The sequence below is a fragment of the Ambystoma mexicanum genome, chromosome 2q (genome assembly GCF_040938575.1).
Source record: "Ambystoma mexicanum isolate Mex_15411 chromosome 2q, UKY_AmexF1_1, whole genome shotgun sequence".
Taxonomy (NCBI): Eukaryota; Metazoa; Chordata; class Amphibia; order Caudata; family Ambystomatidae; genus Ambystoma; species Ambystoma mexicanum.
In genome coordinates, this window is record NC_090924.1 from 323,257,072 (window position 1) to 323,283,582 (window position 26,511).

The 26,511-nt window shown below is 47.0% G+C and overlaps 1 protein-coding gene across 9 annotated transcripts in view; it reads right to left on the reverse strand.

Moving 5' to 3' along the window:
• LOC138569380 (uncharacterized) overlaps window positions 1-26,511 on the reverse strand; it is a 248,235-nt gene that overhangs the window by 77,517 nt on the left and 144,207 nt on the right. For 8 of the 9 annotated variants that reach the window (XR_011303227.1, XR_011303228.1, XR_011303222.1 and 5 more), the window contains exon 1: window positions 23,176-23,266. The exons of the other annotated variant lie outside the window; for it this stretch is intronic. The gene's annotated coding sequence lies outside the window, so the exon portion shown is untranslated. Of the gene's footprint in view, window positions 1-23,175; window positions 23,267-26,511 lie in introns of those variants that run through there. 9 annotated transcript variants of the gene reach the window in all.

Here is a 26,511-nt window from a genome sequence, read left to right on the forward strand (position 1 = left end):
GGAACTTAAGCAGGGCATTCAGGATCCTAATTTCCCTGGGTAGGCTGTTCCATAGTCTAGGACCATACACAGAGAATCTTCTATCCCCTCTATAAACACATGTGGATGATGGGATAATTAACAATGCTTGGTCACTTGAACGTAGACATCTGGACGGATGGTAGTACCTAATCTTATCCTTGAGGTAATCCGGTGCCATGTTATTCTGACATTTGAGGACCAAACAAGCTATTTTAAATTTTATCTGGTCTTCAACTAATAAACAGTGGAGAAGCCGGCGAGAAGGAGAAATATGAGAGGTTTTATTTAATCCGTAGATCAACCTAACTGCTGCATTCTGCGCTTTTTGCAGTCTGTCTATCATTTTTGAAAAGAGCCATGTTTCAAAGAAAGGGCCTATTGACCCAAATGTTCTGAAATGAATAGCCAGCTACTGGAAAACTTGAAGGAGTAGTGGCGCTAATGAACCAGGGGTATTTTGTGGTACTCTTTCCCTCCTCAGCAATTCTTATGAATGTTTATAACCTATGAATTTGAAAGTATGGACCATATTGGATTGAATCTGTATTGGATTCTATGAATTGTTTGCACTCTGTGTTATCATTATTCACTTTGACAGAGAGTTGTGATTTGATTGGTATTTTTAATCTGTAATATTGTATTTTATAAGCAAGAGTGGGCAGTAATTTTATTTTATTATGCATTGTGTTTTTGTACATTGTATGCGTTTGATGGATTATTTGATCCGAATAAACATATTGACTGACTGACTGACATTTACCAAGCAGCAGATTATTAAATGTAGGGTAATCAATATTCGGTGCGTATCTTTTGACAATGCTCAAGTTAGTGTGGGCAGGTGTACCTTTAACTATCAATTAGCAGCCCTCCAGATCTTGCTCATAACTATGTACTTTGAATCTAAGGGACTTAAGAATTAAGGTCAGGACTCCACGTGAATTAGAAGAAAAGGATGTAAAAATCTGGGCGAGCCCTAAAGTTTAGCAAAGGACTCAGTGTCCTGGGCAGAGAGCTGCGTTTATTGCAGTAGAATTGTTTTCGCCCCGTGCCGTTCACAGCAGTATTGTACCCTGTGAGCCTTTATAGGCTTACTGAGATACTTAACATTCGAGCTTAATAACATATATACATCTGGGAGAGGGGAATTGGGGTATCTCGTCAGAGGTGGTTTAGTGACAGCCACGGTGTGAAGTTATTTGCACCAAAGAGGCTGTATGTTGTGGATAACCCTGTGTTGTGATATGACGTAATTTTAAGTTTCACCTTACTGTCCAGGAGCCGAGCTGCTCCCTCCCCAAACTCCATTTCCAGACCACAATACGCAGTGATAATACCAACCCATGCCATCAAACAAACCCACACATCAACCCGACACTGGGGGCAGACAAGTGAGGGAGGATCATCTGCGTCCTCTGGAAGTGGGGAAGAAATACTCGAAGGCGAAACATGGTACCCCCATATCCTGACAGCTATCTACCCAATATTCCCTCTGCATTTATGGGATACAACTCCCACAAATCCCATTCTCTCTCTGACAACCCAACTACTGAGACGCAGAAGAAGAAGACTGGGATTAGGAAGATCACCGCTAGTAAGATGCAATGGCCCTGTCCCACTAATGAGGCCAGGCAGGGTCAGGCACTCAGTCCCAATTTTATTTTTTTATTTTATTTTTGAGGTTATGTCTGTGAGGCCCAGCTCACTGCTCGTGTACTTTGTAGATCCCATCGGGCACAGAAACAAGTCCCTTTCTCTTGGGGTTCACCAGGAACAGAACACAGGCCTCTTGACTTGGGGTTTACACAGAATATACTCAGGATAGCTTTAGCGTAGATCACTAGTGGATGTGAACAGCAGCCCCGAACCCCCATCCACAACCTCAGCCTCCCGCACTTATGCTGGGATTACAGGCGCGCGCCACCACGCCCTGCGTCACAATTACACACACCTGAAACACATTGACGGCCAAACAGAATATAAGAGGTGGAGCAAAGAAGCACACAGAGAACGAGGATAGGTACGAGAAGGAACAGCTGAGCAAGGGGTGTTGGGAACCAGACTGAGGAGAACGGAAGGCCGAGGGGCTAGCAGACTGCAGAGGAGAGCAAGCGAAAGACAGGCGACGAAGCCCTGTCTCCAAGAAGCCAAAAGGGCAGGGCTGGACTGCCCCACGGGGACACTGGGCCATCCCCCAGTAGGCCTCTGGCCGCATAGGGCCTCTTTGGCATGAAAGGATACTCGTCACGTGTAACCGCCTCTCTGTCTGGGTGGTTTGCGCTGTGCATTTTTTTTTTCCTTCTCGCGCCTGCGCATGAGGCCCTGGGCATGGGGAAATGCACGCAGTGCGCAGGTCAGCAGGGCAGGCTGCAGGGAACTAAGTGCGGGCGTGAGGCCTTCGGCTGACATGTGAAGATCGATGTCAACTCGAAGGTAAGGGGGGACAGTGGGATACGGGGGTGCGGTAGCAGTGGGTCAGAACGACAATGTTCAAAACCCGTTTTGCTACATGGCCAAAAGAAGCATTCCACACACTGATTTTTAAATGTAGATTCAGCTATGGCAGTGACCTGTAGAAAAGTATTAATGAAGTAACCAGTTGTTCTTTTGGTATCATCTATGTAGTACTGCATTTTACGCATTGGCTCTATGGCCATCACACAACATTCTAGGAATACAGATATTGCCTGATAGGCTAGCTCATTAATTCACTGAAAAGTTGGCGTGAAAAGGAGATATTTGCATGCTATAAGAGAAAAGTAGGTTATTAGATTTTGAAAAGAAAGCGACAATTCGGAAGGCTCAGTGTAAATGCACACTTACAAGTGATAAGGAAGTCAAAGTAACAGTATTAATGAGTTAGTTGTGCATAGTGCCTTGGTGGCATGGTGTGTAGAAGTCATTCAGCGTTCGTGTGTGATCCTGGGCACAGTGCTTCATTCCCCTTCGCTTCAGTGCTCAGCGCTGCCAAAATCAGGTGCATAAGCGGATTGCAGTGACACTAGAATAGCTGGAAGTTCTGTTCACACTGTTACCTTGGACTATCCATATTGCCTTATAGTCCCCAGAACATGCATGTCCAGCAATGTGTTTATAATAGATGGCCAGATTTACTATACCATAATCGTTCGCTTCATTGCACAGTGAACGTCGGTTACATTTCAAATTCGCTTGCCTTGTCTGCTATGTTAAAACATAAATGGCATATACATGCAGCACATAAATAGCCTCAGTTGGGGTGTACTAAAGTTGGGCATAAGATCTGCCAGTGAAAGGCTTCAATCCATTTCGTACACTTTTCAGGAGGAAACAAAAACAATGTGTTCACAGTTAAAATCTTTTATTCAACTTTTCTTTCCAAAAATAACCATCTTCATATTACAGAAATATAGAACAAATGGTTCTATATAACCAAACCACCACCGTGCGTGAATTGTCATCCTTGTGACTCGATTTTAAAAGTACATATTAGTACAATTAACCAATGTCAGTGACTGCCTAGGCACTGGAATTATATCAGATTCTTACTTTTTACAGCACTGTTTTATTGCAAGTCCTTTCAGCTGAAATGGTACTGATATGTACTTTTTAAATTGAGTCATAAGGACCATGCAAGGTGGTGGTAAGTTTATATAAAAAACAGTTTTTATATGTTTGCAATATGAAGATGAAAAAAAGTTGAATACATCATTTTCACTATGTGAATACGTTATTTCCCCTCACCCCCGCCCCCGAAAAGTGTAAGCAATGCATTGAAGCCTTTCACTGGTAGATGATGTTATAAAGTTGGGTCCTGGGCAAGTGAAAGCGAAGCACCCTGTTTGGTAGTGCTAATCCGGGGTGTCCCATACAGTGTTATATATAGCTGAAGTTTGGCATACCATAACTCGCATATTAAGCTTTGGAAACATGATGTCATGATTGACTAACACATGCCAAGGCAGTAAAAGCCATTCAAATGTAAATATTCTAAAATTGAGCACTTCCTATTTTGTGGCTTTGCTGTTTTATTTGCTTAAGTTTTTCTGATAAAAATAAGAGGAAGAAAGATGATGAAAAACTTATGAGTTATTTTGAATTACTTTCATAAAGTCTTTTTGATCAAGTTTTGAAATTCAGCAACAATAAAATGTTGAATTAGGCACTTGGTACCAGACCACAGAGGCACACACAGACATGTAATTTTTTGTCCCCCAAGAAGCCAACTTCAGCGCCACTAAGAATTGGGCCATTGCCACTCCTCCCACAAAATAATAGAGCTCTAACAAATATCAAGTATCGACAAGACTCAGATCTGGATTTCAATTCAAAATTGCACGTTTGCTAACAATGGAAATGATCATTTCAAGTGTATCTTTAAAGGGGATGCAAGGCTGCTCAGGGCGTGGTCCCTGTCATTCATTTATCTCACCATCACCTTCCCGTAGTGGCGGCCTTTTTTGTTTCTTCCTTATTGCAGGATTAATGTTGTCTCAGCTGTGATGATGAAGCCCTGTGTTAGTAATTTTGAGGGATTTCTACTGGTATTCTGTGGGATTAATCTGCACAGTAATGGTTCATAGAAAGATAGGGAGAAAGGGAAGACAGTAGTGAGTGAGAGGGTAAGCAGGCAAGAGAATCGGGGTTAGGACGTTAGAATGGAAGAGAAGGGCAGGCATGGGGACTGTGGTCACAAACAATGGGGCATTGGGATGTGGAGAACATTGAGGACTTTAAAAAAAGAGGAAGAAATCAGAGAGTAGGATTGTTTGCAAGGAGCATGATGGCAAGAGTGCAGTAGTATGATTGAGAGAAAGAAGAAGAGACTAGCAATTGAGTACAAAGGCTGGAAGGAGGGGGTATTGGAAGGCAGCTCAGAGTGGGGAAAGAGGTGCAAATCGACACCAAGTGCTTCGTAATTTTAATATGAAGAAGGTATGACCATTCAGGATGGGGATGTGGCAAGACTGAGGTGGAGGGTGAAAGGGGTGCAGCAAGAATGTGATGGGTAGGCGTACAAGGAAGCTGGAGGAAGGCGAGATATACGGTATTGGAGAGCGGGAATGAAAAGAGTGGCAAGAGTGAGGAGAAGGTGGCAAGTGAACAGGATGGGAGGAAGATATGACAACAGAGGAGAGAATAGAGTTTTGGTGGGATGGAGAGGTTGAAGAGTAGATTTAAGAAGAGAGTTGAGGGAACTGGGACACAGGAGGGGAGGACTTAAGGAGAGTTATGTGACAAAAAGGAGAGCAAGAAGGAATATATGGATTTATTTTTTAAATGGAGAATATGGTGGTAAGAAATATGTTGTTGAGTTTCAACCCATCACTTCTCTGACAGTGTAACTGCCAGCTGGCTTGTCCAATGTGCAATGGGTGAGTAGAGGTGCCCCATTAAAGGGGGGAGACTGACACTCACTCTTTGGGTGGAATATAGGGCCACTATATTCACTATATTTCAAGGCCACTTTTGGTTCCCAGTCCAGCCCTGGTGTTCCGAGAGGAAAGCCAAAAAGTTGGGGGAATCCTTTCTTTGATGTGCCTAAAGGTTACTGGTTTCCCCAGAACAACAAGAGTGTCTGGGATAGTCCGAGGGGCAGGAGGGAGAGACCCTGACCTCGGACGTTAGAACAGTGAAGGACGCGTTGAAAGCAATCACAGCCAGTGAGTTCTTGGATGAAGGCAGAGCCCAGTTTGTGAAGACGTGAATGATAGCAAAGTTGCAAGCAAGGTTATGCATATGACGGCAGACTGGTGGAGAGAAAGACTTGATTGTTAAAAAGTACAATGTAACAGAGTGGTCCTGCAGAACGAAGCGCATTATCGATAATCTCTGTGAACTGTGAAAGAACCTCAAACTACAATAACCAAGATGCATTGTGTCGAAGTGGTCATGCATAGGCCTGAGTAAATCGGTGCAGTTTCGAAAGTCTTCAATGTTAAAGTGAACCGACAACCAAGAAAGTTGGGGAAGGGAATCCTTTGGTGTGAAATACAAATAGAAAGAAGTTAAAGCCCATAGAAGTCCGAACTCGGGTGAGGGAACCCTGAGGGACCTGTTGAAAAAACTGTTGTGAATCTGTTTGAAGCAAAGAAAGGTCCAGACTCGGGTAAAGGAAACTTGAGGGGCCTATGGTGAAACGAGTTACTCCGAAAGTGAAAGGACAACCAAGAAGGTTGGGGAATGGAAGTGAAATACGAATTGACAAATGGGAAGAAGATAAAACCTAGAGAGATCCGGACTAGGGTGAGGGAAGCCTGAGGGGCCTGTTGTAAAACTGTTGTGAATTGTTGTCTAAAGTAAAGAAAGGTCCAGACTCGGGTAGGGGAAACCTGAGGGGCCTATGGTGAAAGAGTCACCATGAAACATCTTTGTACCAGAACTGTGTTACATCGAGCTGATGGTGAATCAGATGAGGGAAGCCTGAGAGAACTGTGTTATATTGATCTGTTGGTGAATCAGGTGAGGGAAACCTGAGAGAACTGTGTTGTGTTGAGCTGAAACTGAATCAGGTGAGGGAAGCCTGAAAGACTTGTGTGAACTATTTGAACTGTGCGAACTGACCTCCCGAAAGGAACCCTTAAAGAACCCCAGTGGCTTGAACTTGGGGGAAGGGAGTTGTGAACCAATTCCATTGCCATTGTGACTTTTTTTATACACTCTTTTGTTTTAATTCATTTCCCTACGTTTAGTTATTGTAAAAGTGTGAGGGTAAGCATAGGTTTTTGACATAGACTTTTCTTATTTTGACTGACTGACATTGACTATGTTATTTTTCCTTTGATGGTCGAGACTACTCTCATTATAGATAAAGGGCCAGTTAGGAGGTCTCCAATCCCATTCAGAACTTATAAAGGTGCTGAAACCTGTACCTTTGTGTCTGGTCTGTGTCTAACTCTTGGTACCATGCCTGCCTCACAACTCCCAGATCCTGCTCAACTCAGTGGCTCTGGTATTTTAAAAGGCTGGGAGGGAATCCAGATAATTGTGTGCTTAATTTTGGGCCAGTAAACAAGTGTGTTTTTTTGTTTTGAATGATAAGAAGTTTGGACGGGTACAATATTGCATATTTCAAGCCTTTGTCCCAATATTTGACCTTTACAGAGGTGAATGATAGTTGGGCCTTTTGGATGATGTAAAGTCTGGGTAAAATGAGATTCTAGCCTTTTGATAGTTTAGTTTGCCTAATTCGCGGGCTCGCCGTAGAATCAGATCTTCATGTTTGTAGTTCAACAATCTGACAATCATTGGGGGGGCATTTTGACCAGGTGGAGGATTTGGACAGGCTACTCTGCCACCAAGAGCTGTGTAGATAGTCGGGGGTCACAGACCACTTCCCTAATGAACGTCTCCATAAAGATGTCCATGTTACTTGTGGGAATAGATTTGGGTATGCTGATCATCCGTACATTATTAATTCTTGGCTTGGATCCCGTTCACCTCCTGTTGCAGTGCTCTTATGACGTGGCTCACCTCTGAACTGCTGTCTTTCAGGATTCCTACTCGATGTTCTAACTCAGATATACGCCCGCTTTACTTCTCAGTCCTTTGTTGAATTTGCTGTTAACTGGGTCAAGCCCAATTTCATTTGGGTAAAGATGATGGACAATTCGGAGTGGTCCCCTTGCTGTGCATTTGTCAGAGCCTCAGGCATCGAGGATTCCAAGGCCACCACTGACCCATTATATTCTCCTGCTGAAGTCTTCTTGGAGGTGTGAACCTTCTGTCTGAGTGTAGCAGGGAGGTCTTTATTTGAAAAGGACAATTTAGATTGTCTCGTATTGCCCTTGGCCATGTGAAAGACTAGACCCGGTGGCTCCAATGAGCTACATAGTGTTAAGCTCTGTTAAGTTCTTCTGGTGTGTTACCCTTAGGGTAGGATAGTTTTGCATATAGCTGCGAGATGTTGGGGCTAAGTTGTTGAGAGCGGGGGCTGGTAGCAGTTCTGGCGGTGGTGTGGCACCCCAAATGGAGATTGATTGCTTAGAAGGGATTGTGATGAATCACGAGATTCAGTCACTTCTCCCAAGTGGGGAGCCTTTCCCTGGGAGGCTAGGGAGATGAGCCTGCTACGCGATAGCCTGCCTAGTGGTAGAGGCAAGCAGGACTTCGCTGGGGTGTTTTATCGAGAGGGCTAGGCCTCACAGGTCCTCAGACAGACTGTTTTACACCATTGCTGGGGTACATCAAGGTAGGCCGGTGGCTAAAACCACTATAGCCAGATGAATAGTCACATGCATTTCTCACGCTTACTAAGTGCAGGGCACAATCCCTCCAAGACCTGCATGCCCACTTAACGAGAGCTAAGAACACGGCAGTAGCCCTCCAACGTCACATACCCTGGGAGGCCATATGCAAAGCAGAGATATGGCTTCACCTTCACAACACACTGGATTAAAGCTCCATGGTTCTCGCCCGATTCAGACAAGAGTCATAAGGAATATCTTTGCAACAGTGTATATGTCATCCTCTCTGGGTTACAGTAGTGTTTTATAGTTCTCCATAAATATGGAGGAAAGAGGACGGGACGAAAGAGTAAGGAAATGTTGCTCAACATAGCGACTACTGTAGTCCTAGTCCAATGTCCCCTTTACTCCATCCACCCGCCTTCAATCCACTTTAGCTAGTTAAATAGGTCCTCTCAGTCCTCTCGGTGGGTCAGAGTCTGAGGGGGAAGAGCGCAGGAGGTAGGGCATAGGGCGTGGTAGCACTACATGCACGTGGCCCGCTCCAATCTTTATCTACTTAAAGGGGAAGAGCGATTGGGCTTGCTATAACTCCAGTCACATTTCTGCTATGCAGGAACTCCCATAACTATGGAGGAAAGGAGAAATTGACTAGAAGTACAGTAGTCCCTGCGGTAAATACATTTTCCTTTCTCTTTTTTGGAGTACTCCCATACACTTTTTCTGGGAACACCAATTATGATATTCTATTCAGTCCTGTATTATTTGGTATCCCCTTCATTTCGAGAGTTAATGCTTTACAAATATACTTGATTTGGCTTTGAATTGAGGAGGTGAACAGTGGATGTGTTTGCATTGTACTCACCTGCTTGGAGTCCTCTCATCCATGTTTGTGTGGGTGTTAGCTGTAGCAGCTGATTTAGTGCTGTAATATTGGGTATCTCTTTGATTTCAAAGGTTAACATTTAGCAAAATGCTGCTTGAACCTCCCTTGTATTTAGAGGTAGAGGCAGTATAGTATGTGCCTGCACAATATTCTTCTTTCAAGTCCTCTCATCATTTTGTTGTTAGGATGCCAAATGTAGAAGCCAATATAGTGCCTTAATTGAGCTGATAATACAGTGGCCTTGTTAAGAATTTAGCAGTACTGCTAGAGCGTATGCAGCATGCATTGCAAAAACACGGCTCCATGTGGTAAAAAAGTTATTCATTATTTTCATTTCATTATATTCAATGTACACCCAAAAACATGTGTGCTGATTGACTCCTTACTCAGTCAAGGCCCAAGCCCCAAGCCCCATGGAAGCTTTGAGTACTCCCAGCCATTTTACATTGGGTTGCTAACATAATAAAGAATTCAGTGCAGCAGTATTTAGTATCCCTTTGATTTGTAGGGTTAAAATGTAATAAAACACCAGATGATATGTCCTTGTATTGAAGAGGCATGTAGAGTAAGCGCCTGCATGATATTTTCTTTCTTGGAGTCCTACCATCTACGTTTATTGGGGATGCCAACTATAAGTGCAAATTCAGAGCTGTAACATTTGCGATCCACTTGATTTCGACTGCAAACCTTCAAAATAAATGCTGCTTGAACAGCCCTTGAATTGGGGAGTCCTCCTATCCTTTCTTCTTTTGTTAGGATGCCAAATATAATAGCTAATGTCCGAGCACCCATCATCTGGAACTCACTTCTATTAACTATCTGCTGGACAGAGGACCACCTCGCTTTCAGGAAGGCTCTCAAGGCATAGCTCTTCCCATCGGCACCTGAACAGTCGTAGTCAGATCACTTGGGCATGAACCATTCACCCACTCCTTCCCAGGAAACTGGAAGAACAGGAGAAACAAATAGGGGTGACATATCACTTCCTAACCGGACCTATATGATACGCTCTGCAAGAAAAAATCTATCGAGGTTTTAAGTCTACCACAACCAGACCTGCATCCCAGGGATTACAGCTCCCCTACCGTGGTTCAGCGCACAGCCACAAGCAACTGCAATACACATAGCCCAAACACACATCACCCTCAGAGGTGTAGACAGGGTAGGGCTTGAGCGGTGTTAATATCACTGCGGTGGGTCCGACTACATTAGCTTCAGGCCCCACTTGTTAGACAATCCTGGCTACGCTTCTGATCAACCTTGGCGCAAGTGACTTTATCAAGTAGAATACAGCTGTGTCCCACGCAAAACTTGGTCCAGCCATCTCACATAGCTTGACTCGTAGTGACTCTCATGACTCCTCTGACTCCTTCGATACTTTCATAGCACCAGCCCCACCTACTGATAATAACAGGCTGCTGTTATGTTCATAGCGCTTCTAGACCATACTAATGGCAGTAAGCGCTATATTTGATAAGATGTAATATTTGGTGCTGATTTCATTTCATGGCTAATGTTTAAAAAAAGGTCAGTTAAATTGGAATTGTATTGGGGAGGGGAGTACATCATATTTCTACACTGTGACGCCTGCTGGAAGTTATCCCATCCTTTTGTTTTGGGGATACCAAATTTAACAGCTGATATGGGGAACAGGTGCAAGTGGATCTAGGTCACCTGGCCTAAGCCCCGCCCACCTGGCACCTTCGAGGTTGCCGCTCTTTTTCCCCACTTAGCAAGCCACGCCCACCTAGTGCCTTCCTGGTTGCCGCTCTTTTTCCCTTCTTAAGAAACCCTCCAGCCTCTTTTCCTTTGCAGATGGGGAGCAGGTGCAAGTAGATCTAGGTTAGTTGCCCTAAACCCCGTCTACCATGCGCCTTCCAGGTTGCCACTCTTTTTCTCCACTTATCAAGCCCCGCCCACCTGGTGCCTTCCTGGTTGCCACTTTTGTTCCCTACTTAAGGATCCCTCCAGCTTCTTTTCCTTTGCAGATGGGGAGCAGGTGCAAGTGGATCTAGATCACCTGGCCTAAGACCCTCCCACCTAGTGTTACTCACCGGACGGGGAGTATACCAAATCGGTGGCCGGAAGGCGCAGGACTGAACTATTGATTGAAGAGCTAGGTCGGGGCCTCCAACCTAGCCTCCCCTCTGTGAGGGCACAAGACCTTTTTAACAATATGACTCTCTGCTGGCTAAAACCAGGCAGAGAGACTGATCGCTCAAAAGGGCGGGGAGGACACGCCGCCACAAACCCAGCTGTAAAGGAAAAACGAGAGGTGAGCAATTGGAAATACAGAAAGATCCCTTTCCCTCGATACTTCCTTCTAGTAGTACCTGAACTATGCCCTCCCCTTGATTCAAGGCAACTGGAAACCACCTATAAGTAAAAGAGGAGAATGTAACCTATCCTGACTATAGTTGTCAATTAACGAAGGAAAATGAATAGCCACACAAAAGAAAACCCTTACCACTAATGTGCTTTTGAATCTGTAATATCCAAAGAGTTCATGACAACGGAAGTGCAAAATAACAAATAGATAGATTAGTTAGGGAAACTGAACCCGGGCGGAACGAGGGCCGCACTAGAGTCGGGTAGGTGCACTATCCGCAAAGCGTCCCTGTGCACTAGTGAAGAAAGTCCAATGGAAGTTTGATTGTGGCAAGAGGATGGTAACAGCAACAGCAAAGGACACAATTGAGTTGGAGTGTTGCAGGTGATATAGTTTAGCGGCAAGATACAATGAGTACAGGAGATGTGCTTGTTAGCAAGTGGTGAAAAGAAGAGTCTTACCGATGCCATGATCACAAGGTTCCAAAGCGGCAGGCGAAGCAGTCCGTGAATGAAGAAAACAGGTCTGGTACACGAGCAAGTAGATTTCCAAAAGCAGCAGGCAAAAGCAGTCCGTGAATGAAGAAACAGGTCTGGTACACGAGCAAGTAGATTTCCAAAAGCGGCAGGTAAAAGCAGTCTGTGAATGAAGAAACAGGTCTGGTACACGAGCAAGTAGATTTCCAAAAGCGGCAGGCAAAAGCAGTCCGTGAATGAAGAAACAGGTCTGGTACACGAGCAAGTAGATTTCCAAAAGCGGCAGGCAAAAGCAGTCCGTGAATGAAGAAACAGGCCTGGTACACGAGCAAGTAGCGTAGGGTTGAAGATGGAACTTCTAAATACCGGGATGCAACTTTTAATCAGAAGCAGCGTTTCGTCCGGTTTCCGAGGTTTAAATCGGGAAGGAGAAGGCGGAACCGGACGAAACCGAGGCTCACGCGCCATCGCATCTGAGCTGACAGAGGGAGTCGGAAAGCTGGGAATTGTGGTCCAAAATTGCCGCGGAGTGAGCCGAAGCCACTATTCTCCAGGGAAGTTGCCAGTGGGTATAGAATGGGTTTGCGCAATGACGCATACCCTTACGGAGGGCAACAACCTTCCTGCGGGCTTGCCAAGGCGTAAAAGCATCCACCCCCAAAGACGGCACCACCCCCCTACGGGCATGGAAGCGGCGAAGCAGGACCGGGGCATGGATATTAGATAAAGGTTCCCAAGATCTATCCTCAGGGCCAAATCCCTTCCAGTCAACCAGGTAAAAAGGACGACCCCTACGACGTCGGAAGTCCAGGATATTAGCCACCTCGAACTCATCATCGCCGTCCACCCGCACCGGGGCTGGGCGGACCGGCAACCGCATGTTGGCTGGGCAAGGCTTCAGCAGACTGACATTAAACACTGGGTGCTGTTTCCAGGAAGAGGGCAATGAAAGACGCACAGCAACTGGATTTAAGACCTTTGTAACAGGAAAGGGACCCACAAACTTGGGTAAGAGCATTTGTTTACCAGGTATTCTCAGGTTGCGTGATGACAACCAAACCTTCATACCCACACGGTAGTTGGGTGCAGGTGTCCGATCCATGTCTGCATATTTCTTTGCTTTTGCATGAGCATGCAGCAGGTGTTGACGAATGACCCCATGAGTGGACTTCAGGTCCCGAAACACACATGAGCAGCTGGATTGTCAATGGGAAGGCCAGGATCCAGGGGCAAGGACCGTGGATGGTGTCCGTAAAGTGCAAAAAAGGGAGACAGAGCAGAAGCGGCATGCAGAGAGTTATTATAAGCGAATTCAGCGGGTGGTAGCAACGCCAACCAAGAGGACTGGAAACGAAGTGTAAGGCAGCGTAGGAATTGCTCGAGAGTAGCGTTGAGCCGTTCAGTCTGCCCATCGGTCTGTGGATGGAAAGCAGAGCTGAACCTGTCATCAATGCCAAGAGATGCCGTCAGAGCCCTCCAAAAACGTGACGTAAACTGCGGCCCGCGATCCGAAACCACAATAGAAGGCAGACCAAAGAAACGGAACACGTTTTTAAGGAACAATGAGGCCAATGTCGGAGCAGAAGGCAAACCCGCACAAGGAATGAAAAGCACCATCTTTGTGAAATAATCAATTACCACCCAGATGGTGTCAAAACCGTCTACCGGTGGCAGGTCCACAATGAAATCCATAGAGACCATGTACCATGGCTTGTGAGGGACCAGGAGTGACTGCAAAACACCCACAGGTTTAAACAAGGAGACCTTACATTGAGCGCACACAGAACAGGAGGCCAAATAGTTAACCACGTCTTGAGACATAGACGGCCACCAGGCCCAACGACGGAGCAAGTCCAGAGTCTTATTTTGGCCTGGATGAGCAGCTATCAAGGAGTCATGGGACAATGCAAGGGCATGGAGATGAGCTTTCCCCGGGGGCGCAAACAGGCGGCCCTGAATATAGGGAAGTCCTTGTACCACGTCAAGATTTAGGGCTACACATTCCTCCTTATGTGTATTCACCCAGTCAGAGATTAAAGAACGGAGCATAGGGCGTGGAGTACATGCGCATACTACCCTAGAAGGCAACAGAAGAGGGCAATCGGGTTTGCGTTGCTCCGGGTGAGAGGGCAGGCGAGACAAGGCGTCTGCACAAACGTTGAGGCGGGCTGGCCGATACGTGATGGTGAAATTGAACTGAGAAAAGAAAAGGTGCCAGCGGGCCTGCCGGGCAGTGAGACACTTCATCGACTTGAATGCCAATAGACTCCGATGGTCAGAGAAGACTGTAACCGGATGACGGGCCCCCAATAGGTGGTGACGCCATTCCGAGAAAGCGTCCTTGACTGCCAGCAACTCTCTTTCCGTGATAGGATAGTTGTGCTCGTATGGTGTCAGTTTTCTCGAAAAGAACGCAACCGGATGAATCTCACCCGAGTCCTGACAGGGTTGTGACAGTATAGCCCCGATGGCCGTCCCAGACGCATCAGCTTCCACAAAAAAGGGTAGGAGCGGATTGGGATGTTGCAACACTGGTGCTGAAGAAAAAGCCGCCTTTAAGGCCTCGAAGGCGGATTGCGCTTCTGGTGTCCATCGGTATGGTTGTTTCGAGCTTGTTAAAGCTGTTAAAGGAGCCGAGATGGTAGAAAACGAAAAGATAAAGCACCTGTAAAAGTTTGAGAACCCCAGGAATGACTGTAGGGCTTTGGTTCTAGTAGAAACAGGCCATTCCAAAACAGCCTTAACCTTGGACTGGCTCATCCGGATGCCCCGATTGGTAAGGTCATAACCTAAAAACTCAACCTCCGATGAATTGAAGATACACTTCTCGGCTTTGACGAAGAGACGGTTCTCTCTCAGCCTTTGTAAGACGAATCTCACATGTTCGGTGTGTTCACTCTTGGATGAAGAATAAATCAGTATATCGTCTACGTAGACCACAACAAACCGGTCCAGACAATCGTGAAAGACATCGTTCATGAATGCCTGAAAGGTGGCCGGGGCGTTACACAACCCGAAGGGCATCACAAGGTATTCAAATAACGCGTACTGGGTCTTGAAGGCAGTTTTCCACTCGTCCCCCTCTCTCATACGGACTAGGTTATAGGCACCCCGCAGGTCAAGTTTGGTAAAGATTATAGAAGAACCTAGCTGATCCAAAAGTACAGAGATCAGGGGGAGAGGGTACTGGTTCTTAACTGTAATTGCGTTTAATGCCCTGTAATCAATGCAAGGGCGAAGGTCGCCTTCCTTTTTAGGGACAAAAAACAGAGGAGACGCTGCCGGTGATCTTGATGGTCTGATGAACCCTGTAGCCAATGCCTTGTCAATGTACTCTTTTAGCACCTTGTCTTCTGGCAGTGTGAGCGAATAAATCCCTGCCAGCAGGTATTTTAGCCCCCGGTACCAGGTCGATAGGACAATCGAACGGCCTGTGTGGGGGCAACTGGTCTGCGCCACCTTTATCGAAGACGTCCCGGAAGGAAGCGTATTCCACAGGGATACGAGGTTCAATGGCATTGGTAATGGCACCTATCAAGGCCATTGAGGCCACCAGGGCTTGACAGGAAGTACTGGAAATGCTACTGGTCTGAAAACACCTTCTGTTACAGACAGAGGAAGGGAATTGTACAACCTTCCTGGCCCAGTCGATGTCAGGATTGTGGTGCTGTAACCACGGAATACCCAAAATTACACAAAGCTGGGGGGCCTTAATTAGGTCAAATGTGAGTGTTTCAGTATGTCCGTCATCCGTCTGCATACGGACAAGAGACGTGCTTTGAGTAACCAGACCCGAGACCAGAGAAGAGCCGTCTACAGCATGTACGGCTTCAGGTTGTGGTTTAGAAACCACAGGAACGTTATTGCTCATGGCATAGTCGTAATCCATATAATTCCCAGTAGCACCGGAATCAATTATAGCTTGAGAAGAGAAGGAACAGTCAGTTGTAGTGGTAAATACCACTGGCAGACTAACAGGTATGGTAATTGGCACATTTGAGTCCAAAGATAATACCCCCGGCGTAGGGACTCCTACTATCACCGGGTTCTGGCGTTTCCCGCCTTCTTAACGGGTCTTTTTGGACAATCCTTGAGTTGGTGCTCAGGTGAACCACAGTACATACATAAATTGTTGGATCGTCGGTGTTCACGTTGTGCAGGAGACAACGGACCACGCACTGCCCCTATATGCATAGGTTCAGAAGAAGCAGAGAAGGGAGGATTGACGGAATCAAGGGAAAGGGGTACTGGAGCCACATTTTCCCGTTCTCCCTTCCTTTCAGATCGTCTAGCGTCTATTTGTAACACCAAATCAAGCAACTCCCGGAATGTGGTAGGAATTACTGGCACAGTAGCCAGGACATCTTTTAACTCCTCAGACAATCCTTTGTAGAATACCGCAGATGTCTTCTCTTCCTGCCAATCCGTCTCGGCTGCCAACTGATTGAACCTAGTGAGGTATGCAAACAAGGAAGACGTACCCTGGCGTAAATTCAAGAATTCTAGGTCTGTGGCCTGTGACTTGTATTGGGTATCGAACACCCTATTCATGGCTGTGATAAGAGCGTCACAGTCATACAAAACATAGCTATTGGATTCAAGCAGAGGATTAGCCCAGGCTGCCGCTGTCCCTCCAAGGTGTGAAAGGACAAAGGCCGCCTTTGTGGTAGGATTGGGAAAGGCAGAAGGACGACAAAGAAAATGCAATTTGCATTGGTTGATAAATGTCCTGTATTGCTTTGGGTCACCAGTAAAACGTTCCGGTGGGGCCAATGGGAATTGTGTGGCCATCAGAACAGGGCCAGAGGTGAACCCAGAGGCAGAGGCTGTATGGGCTCCAGAGCCTGAGGCAGTAGCACCGGACGGATCAATCCCCAGAGTCTGGGGTGCAGGAAAGGGCCTCAGGTTATCAATCCGATGGTGTAAGGCATCATGCGCTGCAGTCATGTCTGCCCGTAGTTCGGATACCAAATGACCAGAGTGGCCAACAGATCCGCTTCTTCCATGGCTTCTGATTTTGTTACTCACCGGACGGGGAGTATACCAAATCGGTGGCCGGAAGGCGCAGGACTGAACTATTGATTGAAGAGCTAGGTCGGGGCCTCCAACCTAGCCTCCTCTCTGTGAGGGCACAAGACCTTTTTAACGATATGACTCTCTGCTGGGTAGAACCAGGCAGAGAGACTGATCGCTCAAAAGGGCGGGGAGGACACGCCGCCACAAACCCAGCTGTAAAGGAAAAACGAGAAGTGAGCAATTGGAAATACATAAAGATCCCTTTCCCTCGATACTTCTTTCTAGTAGTACCTGAACTATGCCCTCCCCTTGATTCAAGGCAACTGTTAACCACCTATTAGTAAAAGAGGAGAATGTAACCTGTCCTGACTATAGTTGTCAATTAACGAAGGAAAATGAATAGCCACACAAAAGAAAACCCTTACCACTAATGTGCTGTTGAATCTGTAATATCCAAAGAGTTCATGACAACGGAAGTGCAAAATAACAAATAGGTAGGTTAGTTAGGGAAACTGAACCCGGGCGGAACGAGGGCCGCACTAGAGTCGGGTAGGTGCACTATCCGCAAAGCGTCCCTGTGCACTACTGAAGAAAGTCCAATGGAAGTTTGATTGTGGCAAGAGGATGGTAACAGCAACAGCAAAGGACACAATTGAGTTGGAGTGTTGCAGGTGATATAGTTTAGCGGCAAGGTACAATGAGTACAGGAGATGTGCTTGTTAGCAAGTGGTGAAAAGAAGAGTCTTACCGATGCCGTGATAACAAGGTTCCAAAGCGGCAGGCGAAGCAGTCCGCGAATGAAGAAAACAGGTCTGGTACACGAGCAAGGAGATTTCCAAAAGCAGCAGGCAAAAGCAGTCCGTGAATGAAGAAACAGGTCTGGTACACGAGCAAGTAGATTTCCAAAAGCGGCAGGCAAAAGCAGTCTGTGAATGAAGAAACAGGTCTGGTACACGAGCAAGTAGATTTCCAAAAGCGGCAGGCAAAAGCAGTCCGTGAATGAAGAAACAGGTCTGGTACACAATCAAGTAGATTTCCAAAAGCGGCAGGCAAAAGCAGTCCGTGAATGAAGAAACAGGTCTGGTACACGAGCAAGTAGCGTAGGGTTGAAGACGGAACTTCTAAATACCGGAATGCAACTTTTAATCAGAAGCAGCGTTTCGTCCGGTTCCGAGGTTTAAATCGGGAAGGAGAAGGCGGAACCGGACGAAACCGAGGCTCATGCGTCATCGCCTCTGAGCTGACAGAGGGAGGCGGAAAGCTGGGAATTGTGGTCCAAAATTGCCGCGGAGTGAGCCGAAGCCACTATTCTCCAGGGAAGTTGCCAGTGGGTATAGAATGGGTTTGCGCAATGACGCATACCCTTACGGAGGGCAACAACCTTCCTGCGGGCCTGACGAGGCGTAACACCTAGTGCCTTCCAGGTTGCTGCTCTTTTTCCTCATTTAGCAAGCCCCGCCCACCTGGTGCCTTCCTGGTTGCCACTCTATTTCCCTACTTAAGGAGCCCTCCAGCCTCTTTTCCTTTTCAGATGGGGAGCAGGTGCAAGTGGATCTAGGTCACCTGGCCTAAGCACCACCCACCTTCTTAGCCCTGCCTTTTCCTTCCTGCTCTTAACTCTTAGATCAAGGGCATCTCTCGCCCGGGTGTCCGAAGCGAAGGGCAGACAAAGAAAAGGACAATTCCTGTTTGGACCAGGAGGACCCAGGGCCCGAACCCCTGCTCAGACAGCAGGCAAGCATGCACCAACATGTGTTTACTCCCTCTGTCCCAACAAGCCATCTTCACCCCCTCCGGTCCCCTGTGATGTTCCCTTGTGCCCCCCACCCTTCTCGCACACAGGTTTGCCTGTTTTGTTAGATTCCTCTACCCTGCTCCCCCTCAACCCCCTCCAGTTTACTTCTGCAGGAGTCTGTCCTGATACATTCTGGTTTCACCATCGCCATCTTGTGGCCAATGCTGGATTTGACTTCATGGACTACATTGATTCACGGCACGTCACCCATTCTCAACTCTCATGCTGAACTTCCTTTGCATCTTTACTCATGGTGGCCCTGAATCATGATGTTCCCATCTTCATCTTGTATCCTGGCTTGCAACATTATGTGTTGCTACTGACTTCTGCAATTCTATTCACTCTCCCCTCTTGCTTCTCCACTCTTTTTGACTGCTTACTCTCTGTTCTCTCTTCCTCTCCCTTTCTCCCTTTTCCCATCTCCTCCCCTCCTCCCCTTACTTTCTTCTATGCACTTACTCTATCAGAATTGTCCCTGGACCTAGTATGATAGCAACCTCGTCTGTCTCCTCCCCCTACCCTTACTTGTTCTTCCCACCCCCTCCAGCACTATCTGAAATGTCGTCAGGCCTAATACGATAGTCGCTTGTTTTGTTCCTCCCCTCCCTTCTGCACCCCTCTTCCTCATCTTTTGTTTTTCTCCGGCTCTACCAGAAATGTCGTCAGGCCTAGTACGGTAGTCGCCTGTCTGTTTCCATTTCCTTCACACTCTCCCTCTCTCTTCCTTATCTTTGTCTTAGCTCTTGCACTATCTGAAATGTCGTCAGGCCGAGTACGATAGGTAATTTCACATCCTTACTGTTGATGGCCTGTAAGAATGTCATTGTATTTTCCCTTGTTCCCTCCCTTGCCTTGAAGCGCTTTGAAACACATTGTGTATAGGTGCTATATAAATAAACTATCATATCCTATCATTTCCCCTTGATTTTTAGGGTTGTCATTTAACAAAACACTGCCTGAACTATCCCTTGTATTGGGGAGGGGAGTACATCATAAGCCTACAAAGTGACTCCTTCTGGAAGCTATCCCATCCTTTTTTTTCAAGGGGATACCAAATATAACAGCTGATACAGTGTTGCAATATTTGGTATCCCTGTATTATTGAGGGTTAACATTTAACAAAGCACTGCTTGAACTATCCTGTGCATTGGTGAGGGGAGCACATCATAAGCCTACACTGTAACTCCTTCTGGAAAACATCCCATCCTTTTTTTCTGCAGATACCAAATATAACCAGTGATATAGCCGTGTAAGTTTTGCTATCCCCTTGTTTTTGAGGGTAAGCATTTAACAAAACACTGCTTAAACTATCCCTTGTATCGCCAGTGAGAAAATTGTCGTTACTGTTGCCACCATGAGTTCTTCACAGTACACAAACAGACACAAGCGATCACAGTTCAAGGGTGTTTATTAAACTGTAAATGCAGGGTGCAAAAGCACCTAAGCTACACCTAAATCTAATATGGGAGCAAGCGTCAACACTCAAATAAAAAATAAGGCAGTCCTTGTGGCATTGTGTCAAGGTAAAAGGCCTATACTAACCAAAAACCTATTGCCAGTTCCTTACAGCTAATTACAAAAAGAGTGTGGGATAAGGATTCAATAAATAAAGAAGTGTTCAAAAATAATAAGTCAGGATGTGATTGTCAGGGGTCTCCCTTCCCCACGTTTTAGCACGGGACAAGGTGGATCTCGCGAGCACAGCACACACTCGATCCTTCCCAGCATGAGTCGACAGTTCGCATCAGCTATCAGGCTCTTCGATGGTTAAGTCTCTTTTTTAGCAAAAGCCTCTTGCCCTCGAGGCCCTGATATTCTTAACAAACAAAGAAACAAAGTTCCAGGAATACTTCGGGTGATGGCTTCACTCCTTTGTCCCCCTATTCTGGACACAGACTCTTCACAAATACAGGATCTGCCTCGGCCGTGCTCGGACTCTATCAACATTCCTTAATGATTAAGTTCAGTTCCACTAAACAGTTCCTTTCGCAATGAACTTTGGATAATAACTTTTCACCCCTGGATCTCCGTTGATCGGGCTTGTGCCCCAAATGACAAGCGGGACAGTTCACTTCTCCTTGTCTTATAACATTTCCTGTTCCACAAATCTTAATGTCTTTTTAAACAATCCAGTGTGAGCGTCCTTTAATTTGGTTTCCCCTTTCCAATATTTGCAACACACTGTTTACACGCTCACTTCATCAAGCGGGACTTGTTCCCTTAGCTTTCCAATCATCTGTCGGTCAAAGACCTATGACATTACAAAGGATTTTCCAAGACCCCTGTATGACCACTTTGACCTCTTCTACCTTTTCCTAAGGCCTTCTGGTTTCAGTAGTTTTCTATCATCGGGTAATCATCCAGAGATTCTTGTGTGAGCACCCACTTGGTGCCATACTCCTCTGTTGCTGGTTTTCCCCCTCTTTCCTCAATAATATCTTTATGCTTTCACAGTTCAGATTTAGCCGTTGGCAACTTTTCATTTAACACAGTTTGGTTTCTTATCAGTGCTTGACTCGACTCACCGGCTGTGATGAACCACTGTGCTTTCTTCCTCCTTGGAGTCAAGGTTGGTACCACTAAGACAAGCGTCTCTCCCCAGCTTGACAATCAGCGGAGGAGGGTCTTGTATGCCATTGACATTGGTTGGAAAACATGCAGCCTATTGTTTGCATGCTTAGGTTTCCTTCTTCGGAGGTTTCACGGGCTTTGATTAGAAAGGGCAATGTCGAATTCTCTCCTTGTCCCCCCCTTGGTATGCGCCATCTTTTGCTTCCTCTTGAACTGCCGTGCAGAGTTAGTTCTCACATCGTACACTCTGCCTTGCTCGTCCTGTGCTCTTGTGCTCCACCTTTTATCCCTGTGGCGAAGGGAAAGGGCCATCAGGTGTGTGTGATTCTGGTGATATTGTATGTAAATATGTTCTATGTAAAGTGCTTTGGCCGAAAGCGCCATATAAATAGCATCCTTATTCTCCAATTGCCACCCAATGCCTTCACTCAAGCTCCCTTCGCCCACTTCTACCTCAAACACCTCTCCACCTCCCTCAACTGCCCCATTTCACCCCAAACCGCTGCCTTTCTTCCCCATCTTTCTCCTCCAAGTGCCCCCTTCTCTCACAACTGCCCCACCTTCCTTCTGCCACCATCAGCCCCCAACCCCCACCTCCCCCATCACCTACCCCCTTCTCACCCAGCACTTCTTTCCCAAACGACCACTTTTCCCTCAAATACCCCCACCTCCCAAATGCCGCCACCACCCTGCTCCCCCAACAACCCCTACCCTCTTCTCCCTCAACTGGCTCCCACATCCTCTTCTCTCTCAATTGCCCCCATTACCAATTGCTCCTTCTCCCTCAATTGCCACCCCATGCTTCCTCTCCAACTGCCCCAACCCTCCCCAATTGCCCCCTTCTCCAACTGCCCCAACCCTCCTCCCTAATTGCCCCCTTCTCCCTCAACTGCCCCTTCTCTCTCAACTGCCCCAACCCTCTCCCTAATTTCACCACCTCCCTTAAATGCCCTGCTACCTCCCCATCAATAGCCCCTCCTCCCTCAACTGCCCCCAGCCCCCACTTCACCACTGCCCCTCACCCCTTTTCCCTCAAACACCCATGAAGTCCCCTCCACCTTCTCTCTCAACTGCCCCACCATACTCAAATGCCCCATCTCCCCCAAAATCTGTCTTTCTTCCATAGCTGCCCTGCCCCTTCTACTCCAATGCCCCATTCTCACCCAGGTGACCATCCCTTCTCCAAACTGCCCCTTCTCGCTCCCATGCAACTGCCCTCCAATCCCCTTCTCTCCCCTACCCCTTATACTGACCCATCCCCTTCTCCCTCAATTTCCCCCACAGCCCCATTCTCCCCAATGGCCTTCTTCCTCAACTGCCCCAACCCTCCTTCTCCCCAATTGCCCCATTCTGTCTCAACCCCCACCTATGGCCATCACCAACTGCCACACCACCTTCTCCAAGTGCTCCTTCTCACTCAAGGGCCCATGTATATTCTGCTCCAATACGAGCCCCTTCTCACCCCATCCACCGTCCATAACTGCTTCCCCTTCTCACCCAACTGCCACTCCTTCTCCACCAACTAACCCCTTCTTCGGTGAAGGGCTTATAACTCCAACCCAGAAACTGTAAGGGGGCCACTCTGTATTACACTGCAGTGGAGTCCTTTTATGAACGACAAGCGGGATGCTATTTAGCAACAAAATAGCCAGTTTTGCTGATCTGATTATAATCAGGGTTCTGAATGCAGTAAAAGGTGCCTGCTGGCTGTTGCGCATTTAAATCTGCTTTCAGTGTTTACCCTTTACTGTGCATATGAACTGAATCGCGTGGGGAAAAGGCACGAGATCCCAATTGCGGGAAACAGCAAGACGACCTACCCCTCAATCCCCAGAGTAAACAAGATACAAGACCTTTGTCTGCTGAAAACGGTATGCCGCAGCCTTACAATGAGTCATGTCTCCGAATTATCACCGTACCTCCAAAACTCCACAATGACTTGATGCCATTCCTTTGTGAACTTTAGCACGCGTGGAGCCCGGTGTAACGTCGAATTCTGCTCATCGTCGAAAAATGCTTAGGCTGCTACTGCGCATGCGTGAATTTCAATGTCAAAGCAAAATCCGACGGTACTGTAACGTCGGATTTTGCTCACCCGTCAGAAAATGCTTTCTGGTCTACGGGGCAGGGGCAGGGACAGCGGGGCCAGGGGCACGGGCAGGGGCAGGGACAGTGTTACATTAACCCTATGTTTCCACAGGGCATATTATTTATTTACAGGGCATATTATATATTTTAACCCTATGTTGTGCAGGGCAGTGCATTAACCCGTCAGAAAATGCTTTCTGGTCTACGGGGATGGGGCACGGACAGCGGGGCAAGGGGCAGGGGCAGTGTTACATTAACCCTATGTTTCCACAGGGCATATTATTTATTTACACGGCATATTATATATTTTAACCCTATGTTGTGCAGGGCAGTGCATTAACCCGTCAGAAAATGCTTTCTGGTCTACGAGGCAGGGGCAGGGACAGCGGGGCCAGGGGCACAGGCAGGGGCAGGGACAGTGCTACATTAACCCTATGTTTCCACACAGCATATAATTTATTTACAGGGCATATTATTTATTTTAACCCTATGTTGTGCAGGGCAGTGCATTAACCCGTCAGAAAATGCTTTCTGGTCTACGAGGCAGGGACAGGGACAGGGTGGGCAGGGGCACGGGCAGGGGCAGGGGCAGTGCTACATTAACCCTATGTTTCCACAGGGCATATTATTTATTTACAGGGCATATTATATATTTTAACCCTATGTTGTGCAGGGCAGTGCATTAACCTGTCAGAAAATGCTTTCTGGTCTACGGGGCTGGGGCAGGGACAGCGGGGCAAGGGGCACGGCAGGGGCAGGGACAGTGTTACTTTAACCCTATGTTTCCACAGGGCATATTATATATTTTAACCCTATGTTGTGCAGGGCAGTGCATTAACCTGTCAGAAAATGCTTTCTGGTCTACGGGGCTGAGGCAGGGACAGCGGGGCAAGGGGCACGGCAGGGGCAGGGACAGTGTTACATTAACCCTATGTTTCCACAGGGCATATTATTTATTTTCAAGGCATATTATATATTTTAACCCTATGTTGTGCAGGGCAGTGCATTAACCTGTCAGAAAATGCTTTCTGGTCTACGGGGCTGGGGCAGGGACAGCGGGGCAAGGGGCACGGCAGGGGTAGGGACAGTGTTACTTTAACCCTATGTTTCCACAGGGCATATTATATATTTTAACCCGATGTTGTGCAGGGCAGTGCATTAACCCGTCAGAAAATGCTTTCTGGTCTACGAGGCAGGGGCAGGGACAGGGGGGGCAGGGGCACGGGCATGGGCAGGGGCAGTGCTACATTAACCCTATGTTTCCACAGGGCATATTATTTATTTACAGGGCATATTATATATTTTAACCGTATGTTGTGCAGGGCATTGCATTAACCCGTCAGAAAATGCTTTCTGGTCTACGAGGCAGGGGCAGGGACAGGGGGGCAGGGGCACGGGCAGGGGCAGGGGCAGTGCTACATTAACCCTATGTTTCCACAGGGCATATTATTTATTTACAGGGCATAGTATTTATTTTAACCCTATGTTGTGCAGGGCAGTGCATTAACCCGTCAGAAAATGCTTTCTGGTCTACGGGGCAGGGCCAGGGACAGCGGGGCCAGGGGCACGGGCAGGGACAGTGCTACATTAACCCTATGTTTCCACAGGGCATATTATTTATTTACAGGGCATATTATTTATTTTAACCCTATGTAGTGCAGGGCAGTGCATTAACCCGTCAGAAAATGCTTTCTGGTCTACGGGGCTGGGGCAAGGGGCACGGCAGGGGCAGTGTTACATTAACCCTATGTTTCCACAGGACATATTATTTATTTACAGGGCATATTATATATTTTAACCCTATGTTGTGCAGGGCAGTGCATTAACCCGTCAGAAAATGCTTTCTGGTCTACGGGGCTGGGGTAAGGGGCACGGCAGGGGCAAAGGCAGTGTTACATTAACCCTATGTTTCCACAGGGCATATTATTTATTTACAGGGCATATTATATATTTTAACCCTATGTTGTGCAATGGCAGTGCATTAACCCGTCAGAAAATACTTTCTGGTCTACGAGGCAGGGGCAGGGACAGGGGGGGCAGGGGCACGGGCAGGGGCAGTGCTACATTAACCCTATATTTCCACAGGGCATATTATTTATTTACAGGGCATATTATATATTTTAACCCTATGTTGTGCAGGGCAGTGCATTAACCCGTCAGAAAATGCGTTCTGGTCTACGGGGCAGGAGCAGGGACAGGGGGGACAGGGGCACGGGCAGGGGCAGGGGCAGTGCTACATTAACCCTATGTTTCCACAGGGCATATTATTTATTTACAGGGCATAGTATTTATTTTAACCCTATGTTGTGCAGGGCAGTGCATTAACCCGTCAGAAAATGCTTTCTGGTCTACGGGGCTGGGTCAGGGACAGCGGGGCAAGGGGCACGGCAGGGGCAGGGACAGTGTTACATTAACCCTATGTTTCCACAGGGCATATTATTTATTTTCAAGGCATATTATATATTTTAACCCTATGTTGTGCAGGGCAGTGCATTAACCTGTCAGAAAATGCTTTCTGGTTTACGGGGCTGGGGCAGGGACAGCGGGGCAATGGGCACGGCAGGGGCAGGGACAGTGTTACTTTAACCCTATGTTTCCACAGGCATATTATATATTTTAACCCTATGTTGTGCAGGGCAGTGCATTAACCCGTCAGAAAATGCTTTCTGGTCTACGAGGCAGGGGCAGGGACAGGGGGGGCAGGGGCAGGGGCAGTGTTACATTAACCCTATGTTTCCACAGGGCATATTATTTATTTACAGGGCATATTATATATTTTAACCCTATGTTGTGCAGGTCAGTGCATTAACCCGTCAGAAAATGCTTTCTGGTCTACGAGGCAGGGGCAGGGACAGGGGGGGCAGGGGCACGGGCAGGGGCAGTGCTACATTAACCCTATGTTTCCACAGGGCATATTATTTATTTACAGGGCATATTATATATTTTAACCCTATGTTGTGCAGGGCAGTGCATTAACCCGTCAGAAAATGCTTTCTGGTCTACGAGGCAGGGGCAGGGACAGGGGGAGCAGGGGCACGGGCAGGGGCAGGGGCAGTGCTACATTAACCCTATGTTTCCACAGGGCATATTATTTATTTACAGGGCATATTATATATTTTAACCCTATGTTGTGCAGGGCAGTGCATTAACCTGCCAGAAAATGCTTT